The following is a 13,021-nucleotide window of genomic DNA, read 5'->3' as shown; positions in this document are numbered from 1 at the left end:
TTCTCTCAAAATAAATAAATACACTTGAAAACAAATTCAAACCAGAAATACCATATGATCCATCAGTTCCACTTGTGGGTATGTGTTGAAAAGAATTGAATGCAGGGTCTTGAAGAGACATTTGTATGCCCGTGTTCATAGCAACACGATTCACAATAGCTAAACGGTGGAGGCAACCAAAGGAAGGAAATGCAGACAACACGTTGCAACATTGAGAACATCACATTAAGTGAAACAAGCCAGTCACAAAAACAAAAAACTCCTGTATGATTCCACTTACATGAGGTATCTGGAAGAGTCAGATTTGTAGAAACAGCAAGTAGGAAGGCGGTCGCACCAAGGGCTCAAGGGAAGGGGGAATAGAATTATTGTTTAAGGGATACAGAGTTTCAGTTTTGCAAGAAGAAAACAGTTCTGGAGGTGGTTGCACAACAATGTGAATGTACCTAACTACTGAAATGTATACTTAAAAATGGTTACAACAATGAATTTTATGTGTACTTAAAAGTGGTTACGAGGATGAATTTTACGTATGTGTATTTTACTGAAATTTAAAAAAAAAAAATCTTCTATGGGGCACCTGGGTGGCTCAGTTGGTGAAGCATCCGACTTTGGCTCAGGTCATGATCTCACGGTTCGTGAGTTCGAGCCCCACGTCGGGCTCTGTGCTGACAGCTCGGAGCCTGGAGCCTGCTTCGGATTCTGTGTCTCCCTCTCTCTCTGCCCCTCTCCGGCTCATGCTCTGTCTCTCTCTCTCAGAGAAATAAATGAATAAATGTTAAAAAAATTTTTTTAAATCTTCTGTGTGGCAAATAGACTGGTGGCAAGAAAAAGTGGAAGTGGGGAGGCCCCTGAGATGTTCAGTTAACTGCGGCCTTGTAACAAACCCAGCCAAAACTTGGTGCCGTAGAACAATCACCAAGTTATCGTCTCTCTTGGTTCCACGGGTCACTGAGGCTCAGCTGGCTGGATCTTCTGCTCCCGGTGAAATGGATCAGGCTGCTGTCCTATGAGGGCACAACTGGCTGAAATGTCCATGATATTCACTCATATTTCTGGCACCTTTGTTGGGTGGGGGGGTGGGGGGGTGGGGGGCAGTGAAAAGGTTGGGCTCAGCTGGGACACTGCTGAACCTTTCTCTTACTCGGTACAGTCTCAGGCCTCTCCCTTTCATATGACCTCTCCACGGGGCGTCGTCACTGAGTCTGTCCAGCAGAGTAGCTGGACTCCTCCCAGGCAGCTCCGGGCTCTCGGAAGTACAAACGCCTTCTTGATGCCCAGGCCAAAAAAAACGCAGCGAATCACATGTCCCATGTTCCATTAATTAAAATGAGTCACGAGCCAGCCAGCATTCAATGTTATAGATGCAGACAGGCATGACTCCCAGGAGGCCTGGTTCCCTGGAGACCATCCGTGTAGACTCACTAAGTGGTTGCAGCAATTCAGGTGTGAGAAAACAGAGGCTTAGCCCCGGAAGACAGCAGTGGAGGTGGTGAGAAATGGTTAATTTGGGATATGTTTTGAAGGCAGAATCAGTAAGATTTGCTCATGGCTCAGATATGGGCTCAAAGATACGTTGGGGCGCCTGGGTGGCTCCGTCGGTTAAGCGTCCTACTTCAGTTCAAGTCATGATCTTGACTTCATGAGTTTGAGCCCCACCGTGAGTTCAGTGCTGTCAACACAGAGCCTGCTGCGGATCCCCTGTCCCCCTCTCTCTCTCTCTGCCCCTCCCCCTGCTTGCACTCTCAAAAATAAAACCACCCAGGTGCCCCCTGCCTCTTTTATTTATCACCGTCCCCCCTCCCCCTGCTCTGAGTTTCTACTTTCTGATCCGAAAGATGAGGATCATAAAACCTGCTCACCCTTGTATGTGAGACCAATCCGCCTTGGGTTTGTTACAAATGCAGTGGCCACGGGAAGACCACACAGCCTGAAATCAGGAAGTCTAGTTCCAGCCCCAGGTCCATCTTTGCCTGGCTGTCGGAACCTAAGCAGGTCATGGAATCTCGCTTTGCCTGCTTCCTTGTGAAATCAGGCCATAGTATCTGCATTGCCTGTGCCAAAGGCATTTTTATGAGAATCAGCACAAAAACATGTAAAGCCTTTTTGAAAAGGCATAAAATGGCAAATGGAAGGTATAATTACAGATCCAATATCTAGGCTTGGGGGGGGGGAAAAAAAACAATGACGACAGGGTGGAGTCGGTAAAATCCACCCTTTCTCATGTGACCCAGGGGGGTTCCAGACTTGGCTTAAGGAACAGCCAGGGGAGAATACCATTCAGAAATGCTGTAAAATGTAACCCATAATTGCAAGTCAATCATACACATGGCATGAGAGTTGGTGAGTTATTCATAATAACGGAATACAGATAATAAGCTTATATTTGTCGCACTTCAACTCTCAGGGCAACTGTTTTGTTACTTTTTTTTTTTTTTTTTTGTAATACCCTGGAAAACTAAAGGGTGGAAGCGGCAGGTCACATCATGGAAGCAAAGAAACGAGAACCAAGGGAAGAAAGGCCCAAATAAACATCTCTCTTCAAAGGCGAGTGTGTGACATCTGGGGCCATGCCGGGTTCTGGAACCCAAGGCAAAGACGGGAAGACATGTATTCCAATATCCCCAGTGGCCACAGGCCGCCTTTGGGTTTTAAGGTCTCCTGAAAGACACCCACACACTAAATAGCCTGGTATTCAATTTATTCTCTGCAGAAGCATAAAAGAACGGGTCTGTGCTGCAAGTATACGAACCCGGGCTCTGAGGGAGTCAGGTGCAGACAGTTTAAGCACCAAACCGGCCCCTTCAGGCAGGAGAGCACATACATACTAAAGGACATGGAAAGCAGTCATCGCCTTTTAAAAAGAGTGTTTCTGTTTTCATTATCATTTAAGGCTGTAGTCAGTATTGAACGATAATAAGAAACTGGCATGGGGAAAAAAAATGCGCCCAAATCACAGGCGTACACAATAAAAATGCTATTATAGACTTTTGTGAATATAAATAGTTTTTAAAATGAGGCTGCTAAGACTGGCATCTCAGAGGCTACCTGAGAAAGAGCCATGTTTATATATTCCAACAGCTGCACCAGTCACCAGTCTCGTCCTTCCACCACAAAATGGGCTGGGTAATTCTTCTGGAATGAATATCAGTACAGACTGGTTGCGGGGCAAAGCGGGGAGACGTGGATCGAAGTGGAGAGGACACAAAGGGCAGAGAAAAGGGACCTGATGCCCGACAGGGGAATAGCGAAGACGACAAAGGAATAGAAGAATAAAAAGGAATGGGGACTGGCCGACTCTGAACACATCCTCAATTGCACCAAAGTAGAGGCGTGGCTCGATGATGGTGTCTTTGCATTTAGCAACAATCCCAAACACACAGGGGGCCATTTCTTTGCTTTCCCACACTCTGGGGAAGGCATTGCAGTGAGTATGCAGCAGAAACATAATAATGTCGCTGCTGGTATTTCCTTTAATTGACTTATCCGCCCCTCCCCCATAAACACATGAACTCATAGACTTCAAGGGGGCCTAGTCGAAAGGAGGGGCACACTGGAACTCCATCGTGAAGGTCAAAGCTTCATGTGAGCAACGGAAAGTAAGCATAAGAAAGGACTTTCTGGGGGCGCCTGGGTGGCTCAGCCACTTGGGCGCCTGACTCCAGCTTGGGTCATGATCTCATGGTTCGTGAGTTTGAGCCCCACATCGGGCTCTGTGCTGACAGCTCAGAGCCTGGAGCCTGCTTCGGATTCTGTGTCTCCCTCTCTCTCTGCTCTGCCCCTTCCCACTTACACTGTGTCTATCTGTCTGTCTCTCTCAAAAATGAAAAAAGGTTAAAAAAATTTTTTTAAAGAAGAAAAAAATGACTTTCTGGGGAGTGCCTGGGTGGCTCAGTTGGTTAAGCGTCTGAGTCTCGATCTCAGCTCAGGTCAGGATCTCACGGTTCATGAGTTCGAGCCCTGTGTCAGACCCTGCACTGTCAGCTTTGGGATTCTGTGTCTCCTCTCTCTGCCCCTTCCCTGCCCGATAAATAAATAAATAAATAAATAAATAAATAAATAAATAAATAAATAAATAAATAAATAAATAAGACTTTTTGACAGTGGGGAGTGGTGAACCCTGGAAGCAGTCAAAAGAGCTTGGCGAATTTCAGAGGTGGAGACGTGGGATGGGCCGGAATAACCACTCCACGTCTTTCAGATCGTTCAGATACGAAACACCTACTCAACCGGGCAGGGCTACGTGATAGGTGGTCTGCTGGATCGGAGACTGACGGCCACCCGCTGGAGAAGGCATGAGGGGCTTGGAGGTCTGCCAAGGGTTTCAGGGTCCACAACAGGTCCTCTGTGACCATTGCTGGTGAGCCCGTCCAGCGTGAGTAAAGAGATGAAATGCATGCGAGTGGAAACCACCAACGAGCAGCCGAGAATGTGGCACCGGAGCTGGGTCATCGCATCCGGGGGCCCCGTCAGGGCCTCAGAGCAGGACTCCCATCAGTCTGCTCCTCTTGCCACTTCCCAGGGGACTTCCCACCCCATGTGGCTCTTTTAGGCCACGGTACCCCACCCATCCTGGTTTCTGGCTCCAAACCTACGGTCATCCCCCCACCATGATGTTGCTCCTTCTCCTCTTCCCCGTTCACTGCAATCTGGCTGCCACCAAGCCCTCTAAGACTCTCCCCATCTACCCCTTCTCTTCAAGCCCCTCTGGCCTAGCCAAGGTTAAGCCATTTCTCCTCTGTAGGAGCTTCCCCCCTGGCCTCCCTCCTGCTCTCATTCCCTTCTACCTCCAAACCATCCTGGTATCACCTCCAGATTCATCCTCTGATGTACTAGTTGGATCACACCATTCCTCTGCTCAAAAACTTTCCAGGGTCCCCACTGTCCAGGCAACAAAGCCCAAGATTGAGTATCCTGTCATTCAAGTCCCTCCACAGTCCCGCTGTCTTAACCTTTCTCGCCTAGCTCTCCACGGCCCAAGCCGCCTTCCATGTTCCCACTGCCACACGTCTGTTTGGTGTTTCCGCTTTCTGCCCTGCTTAGACTCAGTTCAGTCACCAGCTCCACTGCTTGGTCACCACCTGGCCCAAAACAATATTTCCCTTCTCTGAAGGTACATACAATACACTCAGGGTCTCCACCATCCACATGGCTATTTATGGTTCGTTACCTGTGGCATCTCATCTGTTTCACATGACACTGAGCTTTAATTTGATGTTTCATCCCTTCTTTGGGTCTCCACTTCCTGACCAGGGTCAAAGCTCTGTGGTCTGCATGCTCCGTTCAGGTCTCAACTTTCTCGCTGTCCTAACCTAGTGTTCCGGACAGAGGAGGTGCTCACCGATTACTCACCAATTTAAGGGGGGAAAGCCTTAAGAACATTCTCTCCGTGGAGGTCTGGAAAGTTAGCAATCTGTTCTGGAAAATACAGAAAAGGACTGCTTCCCGGGCACCTGGGTGGTTCAGTCAGTTAAGCACTCGTCTCTTGATTTCGGCTCAGGTCATGATCTCACTGTTCATGAGATCGAGCCCCGAGTCGCGCTTTGTACTGACGGTCCAGAGCCTACTTGGGATTTTCTTTCTCTCTCTCTCTGCCCCTCCCCTGATCACACACACACACTCTCTCTCTCTCTCTCTCTCTCTCTCTCTCTCTCTCTCTCTCTCTCTCTCAAAATAAATAAATAAACTAAATAAATAAACATTAAAAAAAAAAAGGACCACTTCCCCAAAAGACTCCAGCCCTAGATGAGGCAACACTCCCTCTGACCCACTTCCTCTCACCTCAATGGCTCAATTCAAATTAAAAATTCAGAATCTTCAAAGGGGTACCTGGGTGGCTCAGTAGGTTAAGTGCAACTTCAGCTCAGGTCATGATCTCACAGTTTATGAGTTCGAGCCCTGTGTCGGGCTCTATGCTGACAACTCAGAGCCCAAAGCCTGCTTCTGAGTCTATGTCTCCCTCTCTGTTCCTGCCCCACTCTCACTCTGTCTCTCTCTCTCTCAAAAGTAAATAAAGATTAATTTTTTTGTTTTAATTCAGAAGCTTTGGGACACTTGGGTGGCTCAGCCAGTTGAGTGACCAACTCTTGGTTTCAGCTCACGTGGTTTGTGAGTTCAAGCCCTGGGTTGGGCTGTGTACTGACAGTGTGGGGCCTGCTTGGGATTCTCTCTCTTCTACTCTCTCTGCCCCTCCCCAGCTCTCACTCTCAAAATAAATAAATAAACTTTAAACACATAAATAAAAGAAAAATTCAGAAGCTTCACTGGAAACACCTGCCACAAGTCAACGCAGATCCCAGCAAGGAGATTCTGTAGAGGGCCCGGGTTCTAACCCAAAAATAACGAGGCTAGTTTGGGCTCATGACTTAGTAACCCCCACAGTTGGGGTTGGGACAGGCTCTGGCCAAGTGCAGGGAAAGCATGTCCAAGCTCCCACGGATGCACACACGTACACCCCTGTATGCGGACTCAGAAGACATAATCATTCTCTGCAGAATTTTGAAACTTCGTTCCCAAATAGCCCGTGGAATTGAATTTCTGATATCTGAGCGCATATATGGATATGCATTTTCCATTACTTGTTTAGGCAGACTATAAAACATCACAGTAGAGGAGTCGCCAATTTATGAACAGGTTGTGTGCTTCAACTTCATTTGTTGGCTATTTGGAACTTAGAACACGTTTTTCCCTAGAAGCAAGAGGGTGTACCAGCCCACTTAACCCATGATGTACTGCACTACAAAACAGTTTCTATTCCATCCGTCAGGGGTTTGCAAACTCACATGCCTGTAGTGGACCACGGAGATGAAGAGAGTCAGGAAAATATAGAATGATAGAGACTGGGTTGTGCACGTCCCACCTAAAGGGACCGGCCACTCCCCGGCTCCGGGGGGGGGGGGGGCCTGCCATGGAGGAGTACTTACTCCACACAGCAGATAAGGAGAAGCCAAAACCCAAAAGTTTATGTGAACATAGTTGGCCACTAACTTGAAAAAATTGTAGACACAGGGCACATGAAACAAGACATTAGTGTGGGGGCGCCTGGGTGGCTCAATCGGTTATACATCTGACTCTTGATTCCTGCTCGGGTCACGATCCCAGGGTCGTGGGATCGAGCCCCGCATTGTACTCTGCGTGGGGTGTGGAGTCTGCTTAAGATTCCCTCTCTCTCTCCCTCTGCCCCTCTCCCCCACTCGCGTGCTCTCTCTCTCTCTCTCTCTCTAATAGAAGTTATATATTTAAAAAAACAAAAGACATATCAGTGAGCTGAAACTGGCCCATATGACCTCCACTCAATAACCTTGCTTCTTTGGGAAAAAATAATTTTTTTTTTTATTTGTACAAGCCAACACCGGGAAAGTAGTTCCCCTCTTCTGGCGAGGTGGGTGGTGGCTCCTCGTGGACAGCATTCCCAGGTTAAGTCTCTACCCTGCATGAGAGAAGGCTAATGTCTCTGGGGATCTAAGAACCCGTGGCTGATGTAGGACCCCTGGCCCTCAATCTAAGCCCCCCAGTGGGCTCCATCACTGAGTTGAAGGATATGACCTTTCTACTCCTCTCTGATGTTATCAGGGTCATTTGTCAACAGGGTCTGTGCAACTTAGGACCACGTTTTGCTTTTGTTGCAATGGTGGCTTCTAGTATTGCTCTATCATTTTGACTGTTTTTCTTTTTTTCTGACTCTACAGGTTATAGAAGTTCACTCTAGAAAACTTGGAAGTTTTTCCTTCTGGAAGTAATCACTGCGAATAATGATTTCTTTTTTTTTTTTTTTCAATCTTTTCCCTTTCATTTTTTTCACATTATAGAAGCATAGTGGATTGAATGATGCTCTCTACCCTCCCCTCCAAAATAATATGTCTACGTCCTAATCTCTGGAACCAGTGAATGTGACCCTGTTTGGAAACACGATCTTGAGATGAGATCATTCGGGGCAGGTGGCTTCTCAATCTAATGACAAACATCCTTATGAGAGACACACAGAGGAGACACACAGAGGAGGAGGAAGCAATGAGACCGTGGAGGCAAAGACCAGAGCGACGGTGACCACCGGTCAAGGAAGGCCAATAGCCATCAGCAGCTGGACGGATTCTCCTGACAGCCTTCAGAGGGAGTATGGTTTTGACAGATTTCGGACTGCTGGCCTCCAAGAGTACGTTTCTGTTTTGCCAAGTGTGTGGTAATTTGTTAAGACAGCCCTAGGAAACTAATACAACAAGTAATACATGAATAAATGGATGTAATTAATGCAGACAATGCAGGATTATGTAAAGCGAAAAGGGTGATAGCCCCCTACGAGCCACACAAATCCCTCTGTATTCCCTGTGAATAGTAACTGTTTAGTAACAACCCTTCTAGGCTTTTTTCTATGCACTTAACACACACACACACACACACACACACACACACACACACAAACACTTATGTATTTTGTGTCTTTTAAAATAAATGAGATCATAGTATTCAGCTTCTCGCTCTTCTGTAAATTCGGTATTTCTTAAGGATATTTGCATGTCTGTACAGAAAGATCTGACTTATCCTTCTCATTGACTGCAATATATTCTCTGATCATAGGCTATGTCATTGTTCTCACTGATTCTAAACTTATTGAGGTAACTATATTACAATGATGAATCAAAGCGGACGTTCTTCACTTGGCTACCATAGAAGTTATCTGCCACCACCCCCCCCCCCAACTTACGACCTCCCTTAAAATGCATCTGTCTGTCTGTCTGTCTGTCTGTCTGTCATGAGCTCCATTCTGGCTCTATATCTCTTGCCATTGGAATTGACCAAGCAACCAAGGGGCTTGCTTTGGCTAGTGATGTGTTAGCAGAAGTCACTTGAATCGTTTTCAACTGGAAGCTTTAAGCGCCAAGCTCTTGCCGAAGCACTACAGGCAGCCTCCTTCAGCCTGGGTCTCCTGGTGAGGACAACACAGAGCAGAGGGTCATATTGGTGTGAACAAAAAATAAACCTCTGTCGTTCAAACCGCCGAGATGTGAGGGCTATTTGTCACTGCAGCAGAACCCAGACCATCATAACTGATTATACATAGATGTGATATACGCATCGTATGTGGGATGTATTTATCCTACATATTTGTATATATATATATCCTACGCTAAAATTGAAGAAAACTTAAAACCAGTAGCTTGAAAGAGAGTGTGGTTTATTACAGCCTGCTCAGTAGCAATCAACAATATTGACTAACAATATGCTTCTACTTCCCGTTTAGTTATTTATCCTTTTTCTATTTTCACGAAGATGATGAATTTAATGCCAGTGGAAGTGAAACATCATGTTTTCAATATCATGAATATTGCACCAGCCATAAATTAACAAATCTGTTTGGTGGATATGTGGGTCCGTGGCCTTGCTTTTAGGTCTATAAATGTCACTATGCCCTGCGTCTACTTAGGAGGCAATGGGCTTCAGGTTATTTTCTATGGTTTCACGGACATTTGAAATAACAGTGCTCTGTGGGCTCAAAGAACAGCCCTTCTCTCTTGCCTCTGGAAAGGGGGATTGGCAGGTGCTGCCTGGCTTCAGGGAGGGAGGAAGTGCTTTTCTCTGATCAACAGTGATGCCTCAAGCTGATTAAAGAACATTGTTTGTAGAACTGGAAGAGGATCAAAACGCCTTCAGTTCTCCAAGCCAGAAAAGATAAGGCCTTGAAGGCTGAAATGGTAAACATAACAAGAGCCTTATAGTTTCAATGAAAGATATTGAAGATCCAAGCCTCTTCTCTCCTGGGCAGAAGAATATTTTTTAATGATATCTCTTAAAACATCAGATTTAACAGAAAAGAAAGAAGGAAAACCCTCTTGCTTTCCCCCACCCAAACACTGCAATCAGAGAAGCTTCCTTAATCATGGTTCTGACCCCATCACAATTCTGTGAGGACGAAGGCAGCAAATACCGGCAGCCCGTCTCCCAGGTTTGATGATGGCAGCGGAGGGCACCCATGATGACGACATGTTACATTTAAAATCCAAATCTTCAAAAAATGCCAGAGCCTCCTATCACCTGTCACAGTGGGGTTTTAAGAGAGGATCCTAATCTGGGGGAGACAGCATCACTTCTCTTAGATAGGAACCAAGGGGAAAATAAAAGAAGATGGTTATTACCCGCATGACCCCCCCACCCCCACCCCAGACACACCACCCTCTGCAAACTGGCCCGTGTTAGCAGAAGGGGCTGGACTCCATGCAGTGATTCCTGAGGGGATTCTGGGCCCATTGTAAATAGGTGCTACCTACTTAAGATTAATAGAATGTGGGTTTGTACTGGTGGAGTTTTCTCCTTCCTCCTCAGACTGCATTAACCAAGGCGGCATTGCATTATCCATATCATCCATTAACTTCTGTATAGCCTCTGGATTACCATCTTGGTTCTCATATTTCTTTTTTAAGAACATCATCTGGGGCGCCTGGGTGGCTCAGTCGGTTAAGCGGCCGACTTCGGCTCAGGTCACGATCTCGCGGTCCGTGAGTTCGAGCCCCGCGTCGGGCTCTGTGCTGACAGCTCAGAGCCTGGAGCCTGTTTCAGATTCTGTGTCTCCCTCTCTCTCTGCCCCTCCCCTGTTCATGCTCTGTCTCTCTCTGTCTCAAAAATAAATAAACGTTAAAAAAAAAATTTTAAAAAAAATAAATAAGAACATCATCTATGCTGCTCTCAGATACTTAATACCACAGTTTTAAATATAATTTGTTGAGCTCAAGTGTTTATTATAAATCGTTATGATAAAGCTAGGGTCTGAATGTTCGTGTCCTTCCAAAAGGCATATGCTGAAATCCTGATCCCCAAGGGTGATGATACTCGTAGGTGGGGCCTTTGGGAGATGCTTCAACCATGGGGGTGGACCCTTCATGAATGGGATTAATGCCTTATAAAAGAGACTCCAGAGAGTTCCCTAGCCCCTTCTGCCCTTTGAGGATACAAGGAGAGGTCTGCAATCCAGAAGAGGGGCCTCACGGGACCATGCTGGCTCCCAGATCTCAGACTTCCAGCCTCCAGAACCGGGAGAAATAAATTCCTATTGCTTATAAGCCATTCAGTCTGTAGTATTTTGCTATATAACAGCCTAAATGGACTAAGACGAGCAGGCAGGATTCCATGATGGCTCCCATGATTCCCGTGCCCTGATGTACTCACACCTTCTCCAGGTTATTCAAATACTAATCTAGATGCTGCTATTAAGGGGTTTTGCAGAGGCCATTAAAGTTCCTGAATCAACTGACCTGAAAATAAAAGCCTATCCTCAGGTTGGACCTGACAGAATCAGGTGAGCCCTAAAAGGAACTGGGTTCTTTTGGTGAGAAGGTTCAAAGTGGGAGAGGCCATGTGGAGAGACCACGTGGCAAGGAGCTGTGTGGGCCTCTGGATGCTGACAGCAGGCTCCGCCTAACAGCCAGAAAAGAGCAGGGCCTCAGCCCTCCAACGGCAAGCAACCGAATTCTGCCAACAACTCTGTGAGCTGGAAAGAAGACCCCGGCTCCAGAAAGGAATCAGCCCGGCTGGCACCCTCTTCTCAGTCTGGTGAGACCCTGAGCGGAGAACCTAACTCAGCTGTGCCCAGACTTCTGCCCTGCAGAAACTGTGAGACAAGAAATGAGTGTTTTTTTCAGTTGCCGAGTTTGTGGTAATTTGTTAGGTGGCAACAGAAATCGATTACGAGCAGACAGAGAGAGCTGGCTCTGACCTAAAACGTAAAGGAAATTAAGCATAATAAATGTAACTTTAAATTTTAGCCCTCATTCTTCTTCCTTGAGAACCAGATGTGAACATGTAGCTTTTTTATTAAGTAATAATGGTTACATTGAAATACGTAACACTTTATTTATATTTATCCCCAACCTGAAAGGTTTCCTGGAGGTTAGGGTCATTGCTAAGTACTTCTTATTCTCTTCTCCATGTTTTCACAATGTCTTATTCTCTTCTCCATGTTTTCACAATGTTTCTACTGAAATGAGAAGGCTTTAGAGGGGTACCTGGGTGGTTCAGTTAAGCGACTGACTCTTGATTTTTGGCTCAGGCCATGACCTCACAGTTGGTGAGTTCGAGCCCTGCAGCAGGCTCCATAATGACGGTGCGGTGCCCGCTTGGGATTCTCTCCCTCCCTCCTTCTCTCAAAATAAATAAATAAACTTAAAAATTAAAAGGAAAAAAAAAAGGGCTCTAGAATTCATAGTCCATCCTTGTAAGACAGAAAATGGAGTTCGCTTTGCCAAAGTCAAATATATGCAGTAACAAAATAGTAAAATAAATAGTGAAAATCCTTGTAATACATTCATCCAGTGAAATAACTATATACCATGACTGGTATTCCACTAGTAATAATAATCTTACAAGATGGAGGAAAATTTAATTTCATCAAGTAACATCAATACAAAACAAAAATAAATGACAAATAGTAATGTTTCTATTTTTGAATTATAAATGGCTATTCATATAACTGAATTTTTTTTCTAGTCTGCTTCAAGACATAATGGATTTTCTTTTTCTTTTCTGTATTAATCAATGAAGCTTAGTTTGTAATTAATTTTGTAGCATCCAGACTTTTGAGCTCCTTGGATAAAGATGTTAATACTCAGGTTTCTTGTTTATGTGTTTTTCTGTCTCAAATAATAGGATGCATTTTAGTGGTTGTATGTAAAAGGCCAAATTTCAATTACTCAGATACCAGCACAGAAGGGACTTCAGCTGATGCCCCCTCCACCCCCGCCCCCCTCAAAAAAAAAAAAAAAAAAAAAAAATCAATGAAACAGCGCCCCTTAGTGGTAGAAGGACTAAATTGTCAGTAGGTTAACAGTACAGTAAAAATCTTGCTGCAATATAAATTGCTAAGTACAAAATAATTTTCTCTTTAAAAAATTAGAGTTAAAAAAATTAGAGTTAAACAGGGAGCAATCATTGCAAAGTGGATTATGGGGAGTCATAGGGTGTTTTGAAAGCCAAAAGGGAGCCATTGTATCTGCTGGGAAAAGTGAAAATCAAAGATTAACAGCCTTTAACATAC

The sequence above is a fragment of the Felis catus genome, chromosome B3 (assembly GCF_018350175.1).
Source record: "Felis catus isolate Fca126 chromosome B3, F.catus_Fca126_mat1.0, whole genome shotgun sequence".
NCBI classification, from domain to species: domain Eukaryota; kingdom Metazoa; phylum Chordata; class Mammalia; order Carnivora; family Felidae; genus Felis; species Felis catus.
The sequence above is the reverse complement of the archived record's forward strand: the minus strand, read 5'-3'. Positions refer to the sequence as shown.